This window comes from Cricetulus griseus, chromosome 6 (genome assembly GCF_003668045.3).
Source record: "Cricetulus griseus strain 17A/GY chromosome 6, alternate assembly CriGri-PICRH-1.0, whole genome shotgun sequence".
In the NCBI taxonomy this organism is placed as follows: domain Eukaryota; kingdom Metazoa; phylum Chordata; class Mammalia; order Rodentia; family Cricetidae; genus Cricetulus; species Cricetulus griseus.
In genome coordinates, this window is record NC_048599.1 from 124,663,365 (window position 1) to 124,680,228 (window position 16,864).

Genomic DNA, 16,864 nt, shown 5'->3' on the forward strand with positions numbered 1-16,864 from the left:
GCGCACGCACGCGAGGGCACGCGCGCGCGCCTGTACACATGTAATATACAGCAGAGAATGGGTGGAGATCAGAGAACAACTTACAGGAGTCAGTTCTTTCCTTCCACCATATGGTCTTCAGCATCAACCTCAAGACCTAGCCACTAATCCATCCCAGCTGCCCTTTTGTTACATATTCTTGTATGTATCATTGTAGCATGGATTCTAGTAGGTCTTAATAATAAAAACCTGGAGTCAGATATTAGGGAGTGAAAGTCAAAAGATCAGGGAGACAAAGGAGCAAGCCACATCCATACCTTACCTCCTCAACTTTCCAGCCAAAAAGACTGAGCTCCTGTCTCCTCCAGCCTTATCAGTTCCTCTCTCTGCCTAACCATATAAATTCCTGTCTGTCTGTTCAGACCTCCAGACCTCTATGTTTAGTGACTAGCTCCACCTTCTGAACTTCAGGCAAGCATTATTTGTTAGAGTATAAACAAGGTATCACTACATATCATATTCTAGAATTGAATTAATGAACAAGGTGTTGAAATAATTTAACCCACATAAGATGGTTATTCAGGGACAATATGAGGGCATTTCTACTTTCCAAATTTTACTCTCACAAACATGTTTAATGATCCCAAAGAACATTTTATAAATGAAATAAAAAGAAAACAAAAGCAATTAAAATAGAGTTAGAGAGAAGGCTCAGTGGTTAAGAATGTTTGCAAGGACTCAAGTTCTACTCACAGCCACCTGCAACTTCCACTCCAGGAGAGCCAATGCCCTCTCCTGTCCTCCCTGGGCACCTGCAGACTACACATACATGCATATTGCATACCCAGAGAGAAAGACACACATACACATAAATAAAATAATGCAAATAAATTAGACTCTCTGTGATCACTGATACTTTCTTTAGCCCTTTCTCTATCCTCTGTCACTTCTGTTTCCTGGAATAAGCAAGCTAGGACAAGCCACCAACTATCCTTGAAAAACTTACTAGGAGGTCTAGAAACCTCTTTGAATGTCCGACTTTTGTGGCTCAGATTGAATATATATATATATATATATATATATATATATATATATATATATGTGTGTGTGTGTATTTATTTGAAATGTAAGGGTTAGCTGAAATCAGCCCACACTCCTTGGCAATGAAAATAATATCTGGGGGTTAGAACAGTTATTCAATAGCTCTGCTGCCTGGTTATTAGGAAAACACAGGAGAACAGACATCCAAAGAAGGAAGTTTCTTATTTCTTTTCTTTTCAAGGCAATTTAGGTAAATTATAGACATTTTCCTTTCAGAATTCTATCAATAGAATTTTAAGTATGGCTCATTTATATTAATGTCTTCAATTTAGAACTTCTTGGTTTCATCTTCTTTTGTGATCTCAGCCTTCAGTTGAAATTAAAATAATTTTTTAAGATTAGTAAGTTGCAAATCATAGAAGAATGTTCTGTGTGTGGACTCCAGGTTTTAGTAGAAAAGGAAATAATTTCAAAGTAATCATCTGTGTTTAACGAATCTGAATGCATCCAATTCAAAACAATATGAGTGTATTCAGCATAAAAGAATTTTTTATTCCTTGAAAAATGAAACTACTTTGCCAAATCTGTCATATCCTAAAAGGGGTTTCATCTTCAATAAACTATTCAGTGTCAATGGTATTACTAGTCTGTGTGTGTGTGTGTGTGTGTGTGTGTGTGTGTGTGTGTGTGCGCGCGCGCGCGAGCGCACGCATGCACATGTGCATGTGTATATGTGTTCCAATGTGTCTGTATGTTTGCCCATCTCTGTTACTAGACAGAGTTACTTTGCATCATAGTTTTGAAGGTGCAAGTCCATCAATCAATCAATCAGCCCCAGTTTTTGGGTTTGTGGTGGTGACAACATATGGCAAAGGGAAAGGAAGAGTCAGGGTGGTACAGACCTCTTTGAGGGCACAAACCAATGACCTGTAACCTTCCAAAAAGTTCCACCTATTATCTATCATCCCCACAAAGTGCCAAACTAGGAAGTAATTCTTAACACACAAGTTTTTCTAGAACAATCTAGATGCAGTGTGAAAAATAGAGTACACTCCTTAAGGAATATCTGTCTTTGCAGGTGTGTGCACACACTTAGACACCCCAAAAAGAAAAAGAAGAAACTCTGTCTTCCCTCATTTACCTAAAATGAACAAAGCACTGGGTTTAACCCCCAGTAATGGAAAAAATTATTAACAATAATAGAAAAGGCCAACAAACATAATCCAAAACTATTATTATACATTGAGGAGCCACAGCATATACTATATTCCAAATGGATAAGTCTTGGCCACAGGGCAGGAACCTCCCAGGGACATTTATACCATGAAGAAAACATCCTGTGGAGTGTGATTAAGTTACACACACCCGTCTGTGTGTGATTCCTTGAAATGTGGTGATCTATATCTAGTATCCTGTAAAAAAGAACAAGCTGTGATCCCTCAGCTACTCAAATTAAATGCAGTTTGTTCAGCCTTTTGTCATTAAGTCAAGGGCCAGTTGAAAGTCACTTGGGACTGACGAGAAATGGATGTTTTATATTACACCATCAGCCATAAAACTGTGGAAAGCAAATATTAATTGTATCCTCCATCTTTGGAACCAAAAAGGAGCCAAGAGAGGCAGCACTGAGGAAATGTCTTGTGGGAGTATTTCTAACCCAGTCACAGGCCACAGCAGTGAAGCAAGTTGACCAAGTCAAATTTCATTTCATCAAGTCACTTGAAAAGCCCACAGCCTGAGAGTATTACTGTTTCCTCCACACTGGCCCTGCATGTGTGGCCACCCTGTCCTCGGCACACAGAGTGATCAACTGCCCGCCTTTCCTCCCCTGTAAAATGCTTACTACATCCTTTTCTCTTTATCTCCTTCAGCACCACTTGGTTTGTATGCATGCTTGTGTCTTCCTTTACCAAATTTTAAAGTAATGATTTTACCAAAGGCATAGGTAACATTTCACAAATCGATGACTTTAAGTGAATATTCTCAATGTGATAGGTAAGGACACAGTGAAGGATCTCTGGGGTTAAGTGGCTGAACTGTGCAACAGAGAGCAGTATTCTGTAAAAGAAAAAAAAAAATCAAGACACCTGGGAGGAACTACAGGCTTGGTTCATACTCTCCTCTTTCTGTTTATGTAGCTCAACTCAGTTGGTTCTGGCTGCCTTTGCAGAACAAGGCTTGCCAGTGGCACTGACTAGAAGATGAACCTAGTGTACTATCTCTTCCAGAACTAGAGTGCTGTGTCCCTGGATGACACATAACCTTCGAAATGTGAAGTTATTTCTTTTGTGTAGTGTGACACCACCTCCCAAAAGGATGGATTCACACTGCAGCCAGCCCATCACACTCTCAGCCAAAGCACACTCAGGCAGATGCTGCTGTATACAGGCTAATGCTCATCCCATGCCACAAGAGAAATAATCATTTGTGAAAAGAGCCTTGAGGTCATTCAGAATAGAAATCATCACCTTCACTCAATTCTTCTGTCAGTTGTTAGATGTTGGGGCTACAGCGCAGTGATGCTACCAAATCTGTCCTTTAATATTGCCAGGTTGGACAGATGGACACACACACACACACACACACACACACACACACACACACACACACACACACACAGCCTGACTCTGGGAATGCTCACAGGCAGTACTATTGTAAATTTTTAAGACAGTTTTCTGGATAGTTACACCATTCATTTAAAGCTCACCTGCATCAGAGCAAAGACCAGGGGGGAAATCCCTACGGATTTTCATTAGACCACTGCTATACTTATACTATATAATCATCCTTTCAAATGATTCAGTTCCTTTACTTTAGGAATGGATTTACTGCCAGATGGTCCAGTCACCCATCCTTGAATGATGCAGGAATCAGTAGAGTCTTTGTGAAAAACAACAGGCTGCCATTTAATAGGATCAGATTTAAGCAGCCACAGCATCAGGCCAAGGAAATCTGCCTCTGGTCAATAAATTCTCTATAAATAATGGAACTAATGAAAATAGCTCCATGCATAAAGACGCTCACCAACTAGGATTGAAGGTAAGTGCAAGATGGAGTTCTCAGTGTCAAAAACAGGAAAAGACAGGCTAGCAAATTGCTATGCTAGCCCAATGGGCATTAAGTAATTACTAAAAGGTATTATTTTGAGGATATTCTGCCACACAGAAACCCCTCAGATAGCATATTAGGTAAGCAAGAAGAAAAGGGGCAGGACTACATGTATACCTCTGAATACACTGCTTTTAACAATTAGGTAGGAATATTAAATAATGGCAGATTTGTGGTGATTCCGGTAGTTTCTTTGTGGTAATACCTGCTTCCACCATTTACAAAGAGGATCAATCAATTCTGCATCGATTCAGATACCAGGGACTTAGTGGGGAGGGGCAGATTTTCAACATTGAATCAAATTCCTGCAAAGAGCTGCATGGCTTTCTTTACCTGAAGGCAACCTCTTCCACAGATGCACAAAGAAAAGGTACCTGAGAGTGACAAAGGTGGTTTCCTTGGCTTTCCACTACAGCTATGGCTCCTCCACATCCTAATGGCTGCTTTTGTCCCATTAGGCAGAGCAATCTCATTAGAAGTCACCATACTAATGGAAAATGCATTTCAAGACAAAAGATTTCATCATTCCTACAACAGTGACAGGATGGTGACAGAAGGTAAGTAGCAGATTTGCAGTCACTGTGGTGTTTCTTGCCTGCAAATTGAAAGCAAATCTCCCTGGGAGGTGACATTAGACACTCCAGGCTCAGGAGCTGCAGGGGCATGAGTGAGGCCCTAGGCTGGCTTCAAGGCTGGCTCCAGGGTAGACCACAGAGCCAGGAAGCAAAGTGAAATTTCCCAGAATCCGTGGGATCCAGTCACCTTTTGGTGCTCTCAGTTTCATTCACTAGCCACCAGTCCCCAAATGTCTTGTCCTTAACAAGGGCACAGTTGGGCTGTTGTTCCCAGGGGTTCTCAAAGGTAACCCTCAATGTCCTGGTATTTGCATAGGGAAAAGGTAGGGACACAGATAAATAGGAAAGGGAAGGACCAGGGCAGAAGCACACACTCGGCTCACACCTCTCCTCAGGAGTATTACAAACTGAAATGTAGAAAATAGTTATGGAGAACCGCAAAGTAGGTTCCCCCAGATAATGGACAAAGGGTCCTTCAGCCTGCTGTCCCCAACAGAACCAGATGTGTTTTCCCTATGGCAACAAGGCTTTGCTTTTACTTCTCTGTGGACAGTTACTTGTAAGGTTCATTTTTCCCTCCGGTTGATGGCAGGACTCAGGATGTTTGATGGAGCTGAGCACTCAGTAGGCCCTCAATACAGTAGAGTGGAACTAAATCTAATGAATGTAAAGTCTGAACCCTGTATCGCAATGCTAGGAAAGTTGTCCAAGTTTGCATTATGAAGATGTGAATACTATGAAATCTAAAACTGCACTTGGGGCTAGTAGTCAAACATATTCCATCCAAAATATCCCCGCAATGTGTAATGGATCTTATCCACATCAATGATTCTTTTCCTGAAGGTTTTTGTTTGTTGTTTTGGTCGAGGGAGGTACTGCTTTATTGTGTGTGTGTGTGTGTGTGTGTGTGTGTGTGTGTGTGTGTGTGTGTGTGAGTGTGTGTGTTTGATACTGAGTCTTCAATGTCTGGTGCATATTTTGCAACTACTAAACACCCTAATGCAGATGGCTTATATTTCAAGTTGCTCAATAGACTAATGTGACCAGTGGCCACAAGACTGGGCAGCTGAGAGGGGAGTTCAAAAAAGGTTATAATGCACAGAATACCTCTTTTAAAAGGAAACATTTTTGGACTGACAATAATGTATTTAATGGCAATTTTTCCATAATCTACTAGTTACTGCTTTATATCTGTTTTAGGTAGTTTTGGGGGAGGGGATCTTTTGGGGTGGGGACAGTTGCATGAACTTGCTTGCATGTGTAGAAGGCAGAGATCATCTCAGGGTACCTTCCTTCATTGCACCTGCCTTACTTCCTGAGACAGTCCTTCACCTGAGCCTGGAGTCACAGGATTCAGCTAGACTAGCTGGCCAGGGAGCACCAGAACCCATGTGCCTCTACCCCACCAGGGCTAGGAAGTGGCAAACGGGTATCTATTTTCTCCTTTGCAAATGTTTTTGGACAAATCTAGATGAGAAAATTTATAAAGAAAATCTTGAAGTAGGTCCTTGTCCACAGCCAGGTTTACCATGGAAATTTAGTACACGTGTGTACATGCAAATGCTGTTGGTCGAGCATAGAGTACTTCCGATGTTGTTCCCTGCTAGTTTAAATAGGTTAATAGTTGGTTGTGCTGTTTGTTCAGCCCTTCCAAAGAGCTACACATTTTTCTTCTAAAGCTAATGCTCATATATATATATATATATATATATATATATATATATAAAACATATATTAATGGGATCATGAATTTAGTGAGATCACAATGACATTAGCACCAGAGACCCAAGAATATCACAATCTCCTCCAAAATCCAGTTGCTCCTTTACTCTGCCACCCTTCCATTGGGTTTATACCACACAGGAAACCCATGACACACAGTATTCATCATGGTGTAGGTGGGGCACCAGCACCCACAATCCCAACACAAGGTCTAGCCCAGGGCAAATGAGAAGGGTTATACTCTTTTCTACTCTCATCACCCAACCACCCTATACCCCTGCTGCCCGAGCCTACATGAACTTGAAACTAGTTCAGCTGGGCCTGGAGTTTGTGAGCTACTGAGCCACCGGTAATGAGGACTGAGAACAGCCCTGGTGGCCAGCCCAAGAAGCTACACCCTGCAGAGTCCAGTTTACTTCAGGTTACCACAGAAGTCAAACACAGGAAGTACTGATTCAGGACCTACTCCATTAGAAACCAAGTCTAACAGAGGTCTAGACACCAGATAGTCAGACTCGCACCTGTCCCTCCCTTTGGGGTAGGGACAGCTATGAGAGAAATAAAAACCCTTCCCCCACGACTCTCCAAGGTCTCTGATGTCAGAGGGAGCCGTTATTTGCCCCAGTTCCCAGGAGGGAATCAATAAGCTCTGAGGAGCAAGGTTCCAGACAGGTTTTGAGAAAACTACATTACAACCTCCCCAGAGAATGAAGCAGCCAGCTCTGGGCTCCTCAGGAGGCCAAGGGCGAGCAGGAAACTGGAGCAAAGTCCTGTGAGGGAGTCTGTGGAAGGAAAAGTCCCTAAGGCTTGTCAGTCCAGAACTGTGTGTCCAAGATCTCCACAGAACAGGCTTCTAAAGTAATATTGGGGTGGGGTTCCTCAGAATCTACCCTGTAAGTTGTTAAAACACTAATTACCTGGATTTTTTTCATTTCTGTTTTTCTCCATTTCTCTCCTCTTTCAATGAGAAAGCAGAAACTACTGAACTCTTTTCCTTAGAAGCTGCACCAGATTTTATTCTCACACACTCCCCTGAAGATGTGTTTCCCAATATTCAGTTCACACCATGGATGAAAAGATAAGATGAAAATCTCCCAAACGCACCTCAAAGAACCTCTCCAAATCTTTGATCAAACAAGGCTGAGGACTGTGGTTGGGACACAAATGGCATTCGTTCACCTGCCCTGGCATTTCCACAAGCTGACTGGAGTCAGGGAGTGTAGCAGCAAGGTAAAGTTATAGAGTGTGGAGCTTTGTCAGCTGTCTTGTGGCCACAAAGCCAACAGCCTTGCTTGATTAAAAGGGATAATGAGAACATGGGCATTGTTGGCAGAGGTGGGTCTGGAATCTTGATCAGCCCTTGTCACTGTCATGTTCTTGTCTCCACAATGGCTCCATCCCTGCAGAGTCCCCTTTTGTTGTTTCAAGGGATACATTTCTCTCTCTCCATTGGAAGAGAGTACCTGCCAATTAAAAGTACCTACCAATCCAATTCAAACAGACTTGGGGTGGGGGGGTGAAATTTATGAGGCTATGGGTATTTGTTAGTGAGGAGTCATTAGTAGTGTTTTAGTTATTGTGGTGTTTCACAGTGATATTTAAGAGTTGTGACCCTTTAGAGTGATATACTGAAGTTTGGGGATCAAATGACATGAAATGAGAGATTTTGTGTTTTCTATAAAGTAATTTAGTGAGTATGGGAAAGGTTAGGAGACGATGGGGCGGGGAAGGGGTTGGTTGGCTATTTGGTGATGATGGTTAAGACTGGTCAAGGCACATGGGAGTGTGTATTTTCATTCTTTCCGATTTGAATTTTTACTGGGTTTTTTGTTTGTTTGTTTGTTTGTTTTTAGAGTAGTAATCAAGGAAAAGGAAACTAGGGTCCTCTTTCTAGGGCCTTTCTGGGAGGGCTATTTGGTCCCTACTCAGCGCCCCACTTCCCTGGGCTATCACAGGCCATTCAATGTCAACACAAGAAGGCAGGGTACATCCATCCTATTTCTCGTTAAGACTACAATCTTTGCCTCTCTGTGTGTCTGCCTCAAGAGAAAGATTTAGCTTTTGATCACCTGGAAGAGACAACATCCTCTGGGATATTGAAAATGACAGGAGACTGCCTACAAAACCCCATGGTTTACACTGAGAGTTTGAAGGCATTGCCACGCTCTGGATCTAGGGGTTAACAGTGCATGACGAAGACACATTCTCAGTAAGAATTTAATTTAGCACAGACCAGACTGCCTGATGAAACAAACTGGCAGCAATTCCATAGGGCAAGCAGAGAAGCGAGACTATAAAACACAGGACAATTCCCCGTCTCTAAATCGCTTCCTCTCCAGATTGTGGATGCCCTAGAACTGTAGCTAACCTTCATCCCGCAATTTCAACTCTAGAAATATACTTTACCAAAATAATTGGGCAAATTCACAAAGAAGTCTAGTAGGCTGAGGTGAATAATATGTTTATAATGGGTGAAAAACAGAGAAAGTGCCAAATGTTCCTTTGAATGAAGCAGTTAAATAATTGATTAGAAAACAGTGAAGTTATAAGCAATATGCAAATCAAATGAAAATGTCTGAAGTATGCCACTTAGTAAGCTGGGTGCTAGAACACACCCCATAACAGAATCTGTTTTAAAACAAAGTGTACATGGTGGTAAAAGGAAGGAGCGGTATATGCCAGGAAATGTTAACTGGTATTCCTGTGTCGGTAACCATGAGCTATTTTTGCTGTCTTTGTGATTTTCATGATCTTTTTTCAATGAACATATATTTTAAAAGCACCCCCCAAACTATAAAGAGCTATTTTTTTCCTTTCTGCCATAAAATCTCAGTATGTAGCCCAGGCTCGACATGTTCCTGCCTCAGCCTCTTCTGTTCTGGGATTACAAGTAGGTACCACCACACCTAGGTCAGAGAACAGCTTTCTCATTTACAGTGAGAACAAAACCATGAAGGTCCCTAGGGCAGGAAAGACATGGTTCCAGAGAAGTCAGGGCTGTGCCCCCAAGCAAATAAACACAGGCACCAACAGGAAGAAGGCCTGTCTTTCCATAGACCTTGCACTAAACAATACTCTGTTCCAGGCACAGTTCTGGGTCTTGAAAACAGAATGAGTGGGCTTGTTTCCCTTGCCTTCACCAGGTTTTCAGCCTAATGGGATAAAAGTATCCATTGTGCCTGGCTGGGAAAATAGAGGGAAAGGACTAACCCTACCTCACCTGCAGGAACAGGAAAGAAGGACTTAAGAGAGTCCTGAGGAAGTCCTGAAGGAGCAGAAACAGAAAGGGAAGCCATGCAGGGAAGCTATACAGGCAGTCTCTGGGCATGAAGGTGTGAGGAGCTGGGGGCAGGGGAGGAAAGAAACAACACAGCTGGAACATGGAGTAAGGGGTGAGGCTAGAGAAGTGAGCAGACTCAAGTAGAGGGCCCCAAATGCCTCACAAAATCATCGGGGTTCACCTTGCAGACACCAAGAGCCTCTGAAAGACTTGGGCTTTCCCAAGGGGAGTCAGTCCCACAGGAATACAGAGAAACAGCCACTAGTCAGCACCCATAGGGAATGATTTTTCAATACCTGTTGTACACCTGCAGCTGAGCCTGTGAATTGGGCATTTCACATCATGCTACCCCAGAAGGGAACTGCTGCCATCACTGTCTTCCAAATGAGGAAGCCGGAACTCAGTACAGGTCAGCCAATTTCTAAGCTAAGAAGCAGCAGATCTGGGCATCCCTCCCAGGCTGACCTCACATGTTTGAGGTTGGGAGACGCTAGAATGGTTCTCAACTGTTCTCTCCCAGTCCCTCCATATTTACAAATGACCACAAATGTGTGCAACAATTTCTACCACAAGAAATTTGGTTGATATACAATTAAGAAAGGAAAAGGGAGAGCTTTTGTTTGTTTGTTTGTTTGTTTGTTTGTTTTTAAAAAGGAAAAAATAAGATGCAATTGGATCTCCAGGCATTGGTGGTGCACACCCTTAATCCCAGTGCTTGGGAGGCAGAGGCAGGTAGATCTATGTGAGTTCGAGGCCAGCCCGGTCTCCAGAGCAAGTGCCAGAATCGGCTCCAAAGCTACATTAGAAAAACCCTGTCTCTGGAAAAAAGAAAGAAAGAAAGAAAGAAAGAAAGAAAGAAAGAAAGAAAGAAAGAAAGAAAGAAAGAGAAAAAAGAAAAAAAGATGGAATTGGATCTGTCAAGGGAGCATTTTTTTTGTTCCTCGAGAGAAACCATTTGGGAGCAGGCCTTTGTTTTTTGCTTTTTTTTTTTTTTTTTTTTTTTTTTAATAAGGAGACACAGGTGAAAAATATGAGGTGTGAACCACAGGGGAAAGACGAGTAGGGGAGAACGCAAACTTTAAATGTGGAGGAGGGGCTAAGAGTGGAAAACAGTATTATTAACAAGAAGAGTTGGGCCATATGAGTGCAGGTAGAGGGAAAGGAATATCTCCAGTGATTTCCCAAGTTATTTAAAGAAATACAGAAATCAGCATTTGTGCAGACTGGCTGCCAAGCAGGGGAAAAGAACAACCTTCAGCCAGAATACACTTAGGAAGGAAGTGACTATAGTAAAGTAGACAGAAATCATTTAAATAAACAAACAACTTCGGCCCCAGGAACTTCCGATGCCATTGGGTGAAGACACACACACATGCAGTCTCAGGCATGACTGCTTCAGATAAAGAACCAGCTAATAGAACCTATAGCTATATGGAACATGAGCTTTGGTCACAAACAAGATGAAGAGTGGCTATTCAGGCAGGAGAAAGGAGTGGACAGATGCCTAGGAAATGCAAGGTGTTCAGAGGATACCCGAAGTATGTCAAGAACCTTCATGAACAAACATAACTCTGGGGGGGTGGTGTATAAAGGGATGGAAAACTCGGGAGATAATCAATGCTGGATATTTTCTTTGTGCCAGACAATGACCGGCTCATTTTAGACTAATGACCCTGTTATATAATTCTTCCCGCTTTTAATAAGAGAAAACTGAGGCCCAGAATAGTTAAGTCACTTGGAAAAAGTGTCACCACTAGCTGCGGAATCCATAGTTTTTCGTGTCCACCTGCCTCTACATAACCTCTTCATTTATGAAGCACCAACTGTATGCTTCCCTGGGAATAGTGAATACTGAAGTAGTGTATGCAATGTGTGTCAGCTTGTAACTACTCTACTCCCTTGAGTTCATGCACTCCAATATTTGGTGGCATTTTTATAGAAAATTACTAGTCTATTTTCAGGAGCGAGAAACATTTCTGAATTTTGAGCACAGGGGATGAAGGGCTGATGCACTAAAACACTACTAATTTAGCACACACTTAAAGTGACTGACTAAGCTATTTTAAACTTTGGCTTAAAATGTTACTGCTTTTAGATAAGAAGGCAAAAATGATCCAACCACTTTGAAAAAGACTTTGGCAGTTTCTTATAGAGTTAAACATATAGTTACCAAATGATACAGCGATCCCACTTCTGGGCATTCAACCAAGAGAAACAAAAATGTATGCTCACATAAAACCTATATGCAATAGCTTATAGCAGCTATCTTTATAATCATACCAACTGGAAACAATCCAAATGTCCTTGAAGATTAGTGGATAAGCACTGTGGTATGTCCATACATTCAGTGGAAAAATATTATGCAAGATAGCAACAAACCTGTTTATATATGAATATACCCAATATAAGTAAGTCATAAAGAGTTGCTATGTGAAAAAACCTAGACTTAAAAATATAAGTGTTTATGACAACCTGGGAAAAGCAAAATTACAGAGAAGGAAAATAATGAGTGGCAGCTGGAAGGGTGAAAAGAGAACTATTGTCTGGTTTTGGTGCACGTGTGTGTGTGTGTGTGTGTGTGTGTGTGTGTGTGTGTGTGTGTGTTTGTGTGTGTGTGTGTGTGTGTGTGTATGTGTGTAGTGCTGCTGAGAGATGAAAATGTTTTATATCTTAGTATGGTGTTATATGTTAGGCAGATTATTGTTCCTCAAAGATGTCCACACTCACTAACTCCATTTTATGTTAATGTAATATGATAAATGGGACTTTGTACACAGAATGAAGCTTGCTAATCATCTAACAATAGGATAAGAAGATCTCAGATCAGGGAGTGGGACTATAAACCACTGGCTTCTGCCACCAGCGTAGCAGAGCTACAGCTTCCCCCTAGACCCTCCAGAAGGAACAAAACCCCACCAGCACCTGGGTCTGGACCCTTGGAGACTCAAAACAGAAAATAGCCAACCTACTGGGTTTCTGACTTGTGTAAACTGACAAAATTAATCTGGGCTGTGATAATCTGGCAATTTGTTACTGAAGTAATAGAAACCTAATGTAAGAGTCATCAAACATTGTTTTCCAAACCATTAGAACTATACTCCTAAGAAAGTTCTAGTGCTTAGTTTTGTTTTGTTTTGTTTTAATGCTTATTTTGAAAGCTCAGTAAATTGAGTGGACCAAATGAAAAACTCTCAAGTACAGCCCATTTCTTCACACCTGGATCTGCAGTCTTTCAGATGTCTTCCTTTTCTGTCCATCCACTGTGGAAAACTAACGCCAAGCTCCCAAGTCCCAAGGTCACTTTCCTCACAAGTGGCCGGTTCAGGGTTTGTGGCAGACAGTGTGGCTCTCAAAGCTTACACAGTCTCAGGAAAAAGGCCTAGGAGCTCAGGACTGCAAATGGAAATATCCAACAAGAAGAAACTGAGGAAGGAAAGGCCACATTAAAGAAGCATTTAGAACTGGCCAAGACAGAGATCTTCTATCAACACAGATGCTTTACAACCAAGAGGTGGAGCCCCCAGTCATGGCTGACTCATCAGGATTTTAGCAGCTATGAAAATGTCCTCTGAGAAATCCTATAAATCGCATAACTTTCTCTGAAGAATTAAAATGGTACAAGAAAAAGTTCCCTTTCTAATCATAAGTCCTCCCCTCCCACTCTGGCTTATCATCAGTGGCAGCAACTCTCCAATTTTTCAACAAGCTGAACACAGCATTTTTTTCTCTAATTTTTATAGCCCTTTGAGTATAAAGCCTACTCTTATAAAGAAGAATGGCACTTGAAACTGGTTAACTATTTCCCACATCCTGCTGTCTATAAAATCAAGTCAGCAAGGTAAGTCACTGTATCAAAGTAGAGACTGAAGTGATCGTTTAGTCAGGAAAGTGGCTGCTACACAGTTGACCCAAGTTAAACCCCTAGTATCCACACAAGAAGCCCAGTGTAAGAGCATGCACTTGTGCTTCTAGGACCAGGGAATCAAAGGCAAGTGCATCCTGGGCTCTCAGTGGCCAGCCTACCTTGCCCTTTTGGCAAACTCTAGGTTCAGTGAGGGACCTTGCCTCAAAAAATAAGATGGAAAGAAGCTGAGGAAGACATCTCAATGTCTACCTTTGGCCTCCACACAAGTACACACACACACACACACACACACACACACACACACACACACACGCACACACACACACACTAAAGATTTCCAGACTAACAGACATCAGTAAATACTGTAATACCATCTATGAATAAGGCCCTAAAAAGTACAAAGGAGTAAAACCTGGGTGGTCCTTATCCCTAGAATAGCTGACAGTATCACTAGATTATATGATCAAATTAACAATAGTATAAGGGGAAACATGTGAGATCATACATAAAACAAACATGTCTGTAATGGTTTAAATAAGAAATGTCCCCAATAGGCTCATGCATTTGAACACTTGGTCTCTGGTTGCTAGTGATATTTGGAGATGGTATGGGACTTTTAAGAGGCATGGCCTTGCTGGACAAAGCAGTCACTAGGGACTGGCTCTGAGAGTTAGAGTCACACTCTCACTTCCAGTTTGCCCTGTGCCTGAGTTGGCAGGTGGGGATGTACTAGCTACGCTTCTTACTTGGCTGCCTGCTGCCATGTCTCCCCTGCCATTGTGGACTTTCCCTCTGGAATCACAGGCCCAAATAAACTCTTCCAGAAGGTTTTGTTTATGGCATTCTATCACAGCAGCAGAAAGGTAATGAATACAGTACTATTAGGTCAAAGTAAAGAGAGGCTGTTTGTGGCTGGAAAAGTTGGGTGGAGGAGTGGAGGGGCCGGTTTGCATAGAAGCTTCAAACATAAAGCAGGGAGGGCACTCCTCCAGGACTGTGCATTTCCCTAAAGGAGAAAGCTAGAAATTCCACCTGGAAATCTGTCTCTCTTGATCTGCAACACTACAAGAACTGAAGAAGTCTTTAAAGGGGCAAAAAAAAAAAATCTCTGCTTCAAAACTAAGAACTTCAGATTTCTGACCTTGGACTAACAGTTAACTCCACCAAATGTCCTCCTTTGTGTCTGCTGAGAGCGACATTTCTGGGTGGCTCTCAGTTCTAGGTTCTTTGGGCATCCTCACCATGTACCCACTGAGGCCATTTCTATGTATGTCTGAGTCATATACACTGCCAGACTGAATTTACACCTACATTAATAATTAGGAATGGGAAAGGTCTTAAGGCCAAGGCAACACAAATCAGCATCTGAGACTGGTCTGTTCTATATGCTCATGAACCAAAAGATGCACAAAGCAATGTTCACCACACAAGCTAGCCCCGAATGGAAGCAGGCCAGCTATGTCCCAACAGCTACAGGGCTTGGTGGCACACACCTATAATTGCAGTATTGTGAGGGCTAAAGCAGGGGAATCGTGAAGTCAAAGCCAGCCTGGGCTACAAAGCTAGATCCTCTTTTAAAAAAAAAAATCTAAGGAATAAATACATTTAGGTATATTAATCTGGTAGAACACCACTGCAAACAAGACCAACTTGACAAGCATAGCATTGCAATGTCAGTTGCTAGAAACGCAACAGAAAGCCTACTGTAAAGAAAAACAAGCAAAATTTATAAGTGATATTGAAATGAAAATAATGGTTCCCCTGGGGCTTGGGGGACTGGTGACAACAGAGAAACCTCTAAGGTCCTGAAAATGCCTGTTTCTTACTCTGAAAGATGGTTATTGGGAACCCATACTTTGAAAAGCCATCAAGCTAATCGATAACACTTCTCTATATGATGCTTTGTTTCAGTAATTATCTTTAAAAGACATTTATTACATTAAACAAATATAGTAGGATGAGCAAAAACCTTAAAAATAAAGTGCAGGATGTATGTTCACATGCATAACTTTCTGTTAAAATTTTTCTGTATCTGGTTGCTTTAACTTAGTATTACATGTGTACATTTAGGCAGAGAATAAGCATAGACTCATAGTAAATAGTACTAAAATTAATCTTTGCTTGCACAACTAAGAGGATTTATTACTCTACTTCACTGATCCTTGTAGAAGAGAAGAAAGGTGGGGGAGGAGAAGGAGATATGGGAAGAACTTCAGGCCCTTTAAAGCATCAGGAGAAGAAAAACAAAACAAAACACAAGGTCACCAGAACATTTTCAGTAGCTGAAACAATGGTTACTTTAAAAATTGTTACAAGCCAAGAGGAAGGGACTAGAAGTACCTAGCAACTGCCACTGTACTTGAACCACGCCTCACTCAGGAAAGACAGATCAGACTATGATGGATCTCCTGCTAGAAGCTGTAACACTAGCTCCAGGCTGCCATGAATATATCACTAGCCTATATATGCCATTAAGTATAGAATTTCCTCATCAATAATTGTAGCACACTTCTTTTCTGCATGTTAACACTAGGCAAAGAAAAAAAAAATCCCTTTCCTACTCTCATAGATCAGGTACCAGAATGAGTGACTGCCCATGCACACAGCATTCAGAGGTCTGCATTTTCCTTTAGCTGTGAAAACCGGGAGGGAAGTGGCCATGCTCTGCAGGGGGGAAAAGTGCCTTCTTAAGCAAGATTCAAGATGAAGCCCCCAGGCCAAGGCTTGGACTCTAATCCCCTACACAGGAAAATACCCGCCTACCAGTACAACTAGCACCTCCTTGTCCAAAGTCCCTTTACAGTGACTGCAGCAGACAACCTTGCCAAAGATGCTGGGGGCAGCCTAGGTGGAGAAACACAGGCCTCATGCTTGGGAAGGGCTAGGTGTTCTCTAGCTACACTCTCAGAAAACTGTCACCTGTCAATCACTTGACCTAAATACAACAGTACTGGAATCACTGGGGGAGTGGGGGGGGGGGTAGTCCGAGCATGCTCAGTGATGGAGATGACATCACTTAATCAATGCTGGAGTCGGGAAGGCTGCATCAGCAGCCTGGAGCTGGCTGCCAGGAACGTATCAGTGGGGACCTAGAGGCTCGCATTAACTCACTCCCTTCCCACGCGGCTCGAATACAAAGAGGGCACCGTGGGCCACACACTACAGGGAGAGCAGATTAAGAAAAGGGGTGGGGGCAAGACTAGTTTATTTCATTTGGTATATTCCATTAAGAACTATAAGCCATTAGTTTTCCCTCCCCGTTCCAGCAGCAGCCAGACTGCAGGGACAGAGCTA

General features: G+C 42.2%; 1 protein-coding gene across 2 annotated transcripts in view; it reads right to left on the reverse strand.

The window, feature by feature from the left end:
• Kif5c (kinesin family member 5C) overlaps positions 1 to 16,864 on the reverse strand; it is a 134,364-nt gene that overhangs the window by 116,669 nt on the left and 831 nt on the right. The window lies entirely within an intron of this gene.